This window comes from Coptis chinensis, chromosome 4, assembly GCF_015680905.1.
Source record: "Coptis chinensis isolate HL-2020 chromosome 4, ASM1568090v1, whole genome shotgun sequence".
Taxonomy (NCBI): domain Eukaryota; kingdom Viridiplantae; phylum Streptophyta; class Magnoliopsida; order Ranunculales; family Ranunculaceae; genus Coptis; species Coptis chinensis.
In genome coordinates, this window is record NC_141459.1 from 98,943,448 (window position 1) to 98,950,289 (window position 6,842).

The 6,842-nt window shown below is 38.0% G+C and overlaps 1 non-coding gene across 1 annotated transcript; it reads right to left on the bottom strand.

The window, feature by feature from the left end:
- Window positions 1–6,434: 6,434 nt before the first annotated feature.
- On the bottom strand, window positions 6,435–6,538 carry LOC147506137 (small nucleolar RNA R71). Its single transcript, XR_015194039.1, has one exon. It is a non-coding gene; the product is annotated as a small nucleolar RNA R71 (small nucleolar RNA).
- Between the last annotated feature and the right edge of the window lie 304 nt (window positions 6,539–6,842).

The window sequence follows — 6,842 nt, forward strand, 5'->3', positions numbered from 1 at the left end:
CACTATTACCTACGGTATAACACCCCCATTGGAGAGAGAGTTTTGATATTTGGGGTGTAAAATTTCCACTCTATACGGTTTACACCCCCATTGGAGATGCCCTAAAAGGGTAAAGAATTTGCGGTTTATGAAAAGCTAAAGAAAGGCTCAGAGGGACGACTAGCGGAAAATAATTTCATAAGGTTTGAATTTCTAACTATATCGATCCAAAGAGGGCCTAAATTCTCGCTTAGGATATGGTATAGTGATTAAGCAAGTGGACGTGTGATTTCTCTATCCGAATTTTACTTCTCCCTTGTGTCATTTCTCAAATATTTCACTCATATAAGGCTTTAGGCTATATTCTCACAGAACTTGTAAAATAAGTACTCTAGCCTAGATTTCATAAACTTACTGCCAATACAACATAGATACTCGTGCAATATATTTATAGAAAGATGCAAAGATTATTACATACATATTAACCTAAGTTTCTAAAAACTATTCTAATGCAAAAGTTAAAGTGAAACTTCTAGATTATTAAGAGCATAGAGAAAGAAAACAATACCAATATTCCTAAGTGTATAGCATAAATTTTTTATTTATATTTTTGAAATTTTGAAATTTTTTTAAGACAAATAATACGTAATATTCAACAGTTAATAGTGCTTAAACATTTACAACATGTTTCTATACCACCCCCAAACAATTTGGGAGAAGGGGGTTCATGAAACAATTCAATAGCACAATTAAATTATGTAACTAACTAATTTTATGATTTTTAACATTTTATAAATAAAAGTACGTAATTTCCATCCTAAAAGTGCCTAATTTTTGCAAATGTTTCTATCCCACCCCCAAACAATCGAACGCTTTGTCCTCAAAGTGTAAAGAGATAAGGAAAGAATTTACCATAAAAATGTGGTAAAAATTGGCGATTACGTAAATGTAAATATTATAAAGATAATCTGATAACATGAAGCACAATAAAACTGTTACGTACTAACTAACACAAATTCTACTAGAGTAAACATGACAGGCAAAGGGTGGCAAAGATTTTAAATGAAATACCAAAATACGCCACCCCAAAACAAAATTTGAAAACTCTTTTTGAAGTTTGAAAATTTTGTGGCCTATACTCCATTAAGGTGGTATTTTACAAAAAATTATATGGGTCTTTTAAAGTCAAATTCCCCTAGACTTCCTAAATTACTATTTCTATGGTTTTAATATTTTTTTACTTTTTATGAATAAGATTTAATATAAGGAAAATAATAAAGCGATAAGGACATAATTCATACCATAGAGAAACATGACTCAAAAACAGAGAAAACATGAAAGAGTGGAAAACGTGAATTATGTTAAATGTGGACTTAGGATCCGGTACTTACAGCCACACTCTCCATAAGGAGGGCCCGGTTACCTGAATGCTGCACTTACCAAAATATAATATTGGAATGGAGAACACCGAAGAATAAAATGAGTCTTTTATAGTAAGCTACTCAAGACTTTATCTAAAACATATGTATATATTGAACGTGCAATTTACCATATATCAACAAACGAAATAGTTGTGGATCGTTCTATAAATAATGATCACAGGAAACACATCCAAACACAATCAAGCACCATGATTTTCCATGTCGTGGCATAATGGAATGAGAGAGAATACTGATGAATCTAGAATCTAGCCTAGCATGCAAAGTCTTCTTGATTTTCCAACGAAAGGGTGGGCAAGTGAATGAACATGCGAAAATGGATGGTTGTGGAATATATGGTGGATATGGATGAATTGTAGAAGTAAGAAATTGAAAAAATGAGAGAGTGGGTTTATCACAACATTCATTGGTGTAGTGGGTTGGAATAATTACACAACTGAAAATGGAAGTATCTGGTGGCTCTGTACGTAGTAATTTCGTACTAGGAGAATTTAGAAAATCATGAAGCACAAGAGAAACGAGAGAGTCAAACTCAAGGTTCCTTTGAAATGGTGGAGGGCAGGGAACATCGATGGAAGGTGAATGAGTGATAGGATAATGTGAGGTGGGTGAATGGTGTTCAGCTAGAGCTCTCAGGTCTATATCATTAGAAGTTTTTAGATATGCAAGACATTCTTCAATAGGTGAATTAGAAGAATCACTGGGATATTGTGTGAAAAATTCTTCTTCTGTCATGGCGTTAATGTTTGAACTTCCAAAGGAAAGAAATTGGTGCATCTGATTAGCAGGAAACGTGTTGTCGAAATAATCTTGAGCTAAGCTCTCGATCATGCTAACCTCTCCATTGACAATCGTATTTGGGAACTGTTTCATCGTTTTAAAGACATTTACCTAAACAGAAAGATGACCAAAGCACATGGACATCGAACCATCGTGGCAGTTTATGAGCGTGTTAGCAGTAACCAAGAAGGGATGCCCTAAAATGATAGGAACAGAGTCGTTAGCGACTTCTGTGTTCAGGATCATGAAATCAGCCGGATAGTAGAAATCCTGAACCTTAACAAGCACGTTTTCAACCACACCCTTAGGATACTTAATAGACCGATCCGCTAATTGCAACGTCATTTTAGTAGGTTACATCTCTTGTAGACCTATTTCTTTATATAAATAATAAGGTAGTAAGTTAACACTTTCCCCCAGGTCTAATAGCGCGGTCGTGGTATGAGAATCTCCTAAGGTGCATTGTATAGTAGGACGACAAGAGTCCTTGTACTTAACGATTCCATTATGTTCGGTTAAAGTTGGAAATTGTTCAGTTAGAAAGGCGTCTTTAGGAATATTTGTCTTACGCCTAGTAGTGGACAACTTTTTAAGAAACTTAGCATGGTGAGGTAACTTTTTAATCGCTTCAAGAAAGGGAAGGTTTATCTTTAGTTTTTAAAAACTTCCATAATCTCGTCAAAATTTGTATCTTTATTTAACATGGCTAGCCTCTGGGGAAACTATGGTTTCTCTTTATATTTAGCATATGGATCAACCGGATGTCGAACCTTGGCTTTTGTTTCTTAGGTTGTGGTTTAACTGGTACCTCTACAGGGGTAGGATCGTCAGTTTCTATTTCGGTATCTAGTTCAATATCCGGTGTAGGGACTACTGGTAGGGTAACTACAGGCATATTTATGGCGTTCTCAACCACTATACCTGAATGGAGAGTGGTGATGACATTTAGCTCACCTACGTTTGTGTTGTCCTTACTAGTATTACGTTTACCTCAAAGGCTGTGTTTGCTGTTTTAGGATTAGGTATCGCTTGACCTGGAAATACACCTTTGGGTTGTACTTTCTCTTGGGCTAACTGCTATAAGGAAAGTTGGATGGCTTGTAAAATCTGTTGTTGGGATTGCATAAAGGCGTCAAAATAATCCAGTTGTGGAGGAGTGTTTGTTACAGGTTGTGTGACAGGAACTATGTCACGTTGATTATTAACAGTGGGTTATGATAGTTATGATTAACCGGAATGATACCTCTATTAGCATTATAATTATTATTGCTATAATTATTATAATTACCCTAACCTTGTCTTTGACCTTGTCCTTGTCCTTGTAGTGGTGGAGCTTGGTTGTAATTGTTTGCTGGCCTAACATTTTGATTATTATACGCTGGAGGTGTAACTTGTTGGTTATTTTGCCAACCGTAGTTGGGATTTTGTCTCCAAGGTGCGTTAGGTTCACTATTAATAGAACAAATATTGTCCGGCTGTGCGGATGGATATTCATAGACTAGAGGACAATATGAGTCGGGATGCGCAGGACCCAAACAAAAATTACATGGAATAGAGTTGGCTTTCATGACAGGGGTAAGCTTTTGTTGAACAGAAATAGCTTCTACCTTTTTAGTGAGAGATGCGATTAATGTTTTAAGCTCAGGATCGGGTTTAATCTCAAACATACCGGCGGCCTTAACTAAGAAGAACTAAGCGGAGAGGAGATATATCACCACACAGTTATTCTTACGCTTTGTTTGATCTTCTAAAAATTTATAAGCCTCTGAGGCTCCTTTACTGAGGAAACTACCCCCATTCATTATATCAAGGACCTCTTTATGGTGGTGTAAAAGGCCTTTGAAAAAGGCGAACTAATAATGTCTTCTTTTTAAAGGTTATGATGTGGACACTCTATAAGAAGGTTAGTGAAAGCGATTCAAGCCTCGAAAAGGATTCATGAGGATTCTCGAAAAAATGAATCTTGGAAAGCATTTCATCATGTCTTGATGGTGGGTAAAATGTTCCATAAATAGTTGAACAAGTTTGGCCCATAAGTCCACGAATTAAGGCTTGGGCGTTAACCAAGGCGCCTTTGCCGGCTAGGGTGAAAGGAAACACCCTCAGTTTAATTTGTTCAGCACCAACCATAGGATGATAGAATGTGGTAAGGACTTTTTCAATCCTACGCATGTGCTGATAAGGTTTTTCATGGTCTAACCCGTGAAAAACGGGTAACAAATTAAATATATTTGGGGGAATTTGGAAATCCCCCACTGGGTCTGCAAGAACGATGCAAGATTTTGGGCTATCGTTCAAGGCTTTGTAAAATTCAGAGAGAGGTGACTCTTTTTCTTCAGCCATTATATCAGGTGTAGTGTGTGGTATATTAGCTAGAGGTGTAGTGAGTGGTATACTAGATAGGCGTGTTTGTTGACGTTGACGTTTGATTATGTTTGGCGTTTTTCTTCTACCTGACCTTAATCTCATGCAAGGCTAAGACCAATCTTAAATAAACACGACAACCATCAAAACAATCCTGATATGCTAGTATAAACCTCTAACAGGAGATCCGAGGAGTGGAAGAAAGAAGTACCTGAATGCTTCCTTTCTTTGCTTATGAATAGCGTCTTGTATACGCGAGCTCAGTGTATTTAATAAGTTAGAAACACTGAATAACTTGGAAAAATGGAAGTTTGTACTAACCAGTGAAAATTGGGCTTTTTCAGGAAGAGGGCGCGGGTCGCGCTCAGAAATAGCCTAAGTAGGGCGCAAGTTGCGCTCAGGTGGAACTCGAGTTCTAGGCGTTTCAGCACAAGAGGTGCTCGAAATTTGCCTTTGATTGGCACAGGTCGCGCTCCTTCCTAGCTCGAGTTACAGTTTTTCAGCAGCAGTGGTTTCGAACTTTGCCTTGGACGGGCGTATGAAGTCGCACTCAGGCTTTTTCTGGAAATTTTTAGTTTATGAACCAAACAATCACTGTTAGAACCAAACAAGGGTGGGTGGGTTTAATGGGACTTTGGAAACACTAACAATACTAATGAAAACAATTCTAAACATAACTAAGATGGCAGCGGCACCATTTGATATTTAAGTACGAAATTAGCTTTAGTTTTACTTACTTTTGCGTAATTGTATTCGTAGGTAAAACTATCGTTTTACTTTTATCAAATGGCACCGCTGCCATCTTAGTTGTGTTTAGTTTCATTCCCATTAGTAGTGTTAGTCTTCCCAAAGTCCCATTAAACCTACCCACCCTTGTTTGGTTCTAACAGTGATTGTTTGGTTCAGAAACTACAAAAATTTCCAAGAAAGAACCTAAGCGCGACCTGCGCCCATCCCAGGCAAAGTTTGAGCCCTGCACTGAAACGCCTATAACTCGAGCCAGGAAAGAGCACGACCCGCTCCCATCCAAGGCAAATTTTAAGCACCCCCTGCCCTGAAATGCCTGGAACTCGAGTTCCACTTGAGAACGACCTGCGCCCTACCTAGGTTATTTCGGCGAATTCGCTTCTTTCCGAAAAAGCCCGATTTTCACTGGTTAGTACACACTTCCATTTCTTCAAGTTATTCAGTGTTTCAAACTTGTTAAATATACTGAGCTCGCGTATACAAGACGCTATTCATAAGCGAAGCAAGTAGGCATTCATGTACTTCTTTCTTCTACTCCCCACATCTCCTGTTAGAGGTTTATACTAGCATATCAGGATTGTTTTAATGGTTGTCGTATTTAGTTAAGATTGGTCTTAGCCTTGCATGAGATTAAGGTCAGGTAGAAGAAAAATGCATAACGTAATCAAACGTCAACGTCAACAAACACGCTTATCTAGTATACCACTCACTACACCTCTAGCTAGTATACCACACATTATACCTGATATAATGGCTGAAGAGAAAGAGTCACCTCTCTCTGACTTTTACAAAGCCTTGAATGATAGCCCAAAATCTTGCATCATTCTTGCAGACCCAGTGGGGGATTTCCAAATTCCCCCAAATATATTTAATTTGTTACCCGTTTTTCACGGGTTAGACCATGAAAAACCTTATCAGCACATGCGTAGGATTGAATAAGTCCTTTCCATATTTCATCATCCTACGGTTGGTGCTGAACAAATTAAACTGAGGGTGTTTTCTTTCACCCTAGTCGACAAGGCGGCGTCTTGGTTAACTGCCCAAGCACCTAATTCTGTGGACTCATGGGCCAAACTTGTTCAACTATTTATGGAATATTTTTACCCACCACTTAAGACAGGTGAAATGCTTTCCAAGATTCATTTTTTTCGACAGAATCCTCATGAATCCTTTTCAGAGGCTTGGAAGCGTTTCACTGACCTTCTTATAGAGTGTCCACATCAAAACCTTACGAAAGACACGTTAATTCATACCTTTTTCAAGGGACTGTTACACCACCATAAAGAGGTCCTTGATATAATGAATGGGGGTAGTTTCCTTAGTAAAGGACCCTCAGAGGCTTATGTATTTTTAGAAGATCAAACAAATCGTAATAATAACTGGGGGGTAGTGACGATATCCCCCGCTCCGCTAGTTCTTCTACAACAGTTAAGGCTACCGATATGTTTGAGATGAAACTCGATCCTGAGCTTAAAACTTTAATCGAATCTCTCACTAAAAAGGTAGAAGCTATTTTTGTTCAGCAAAAGCCTA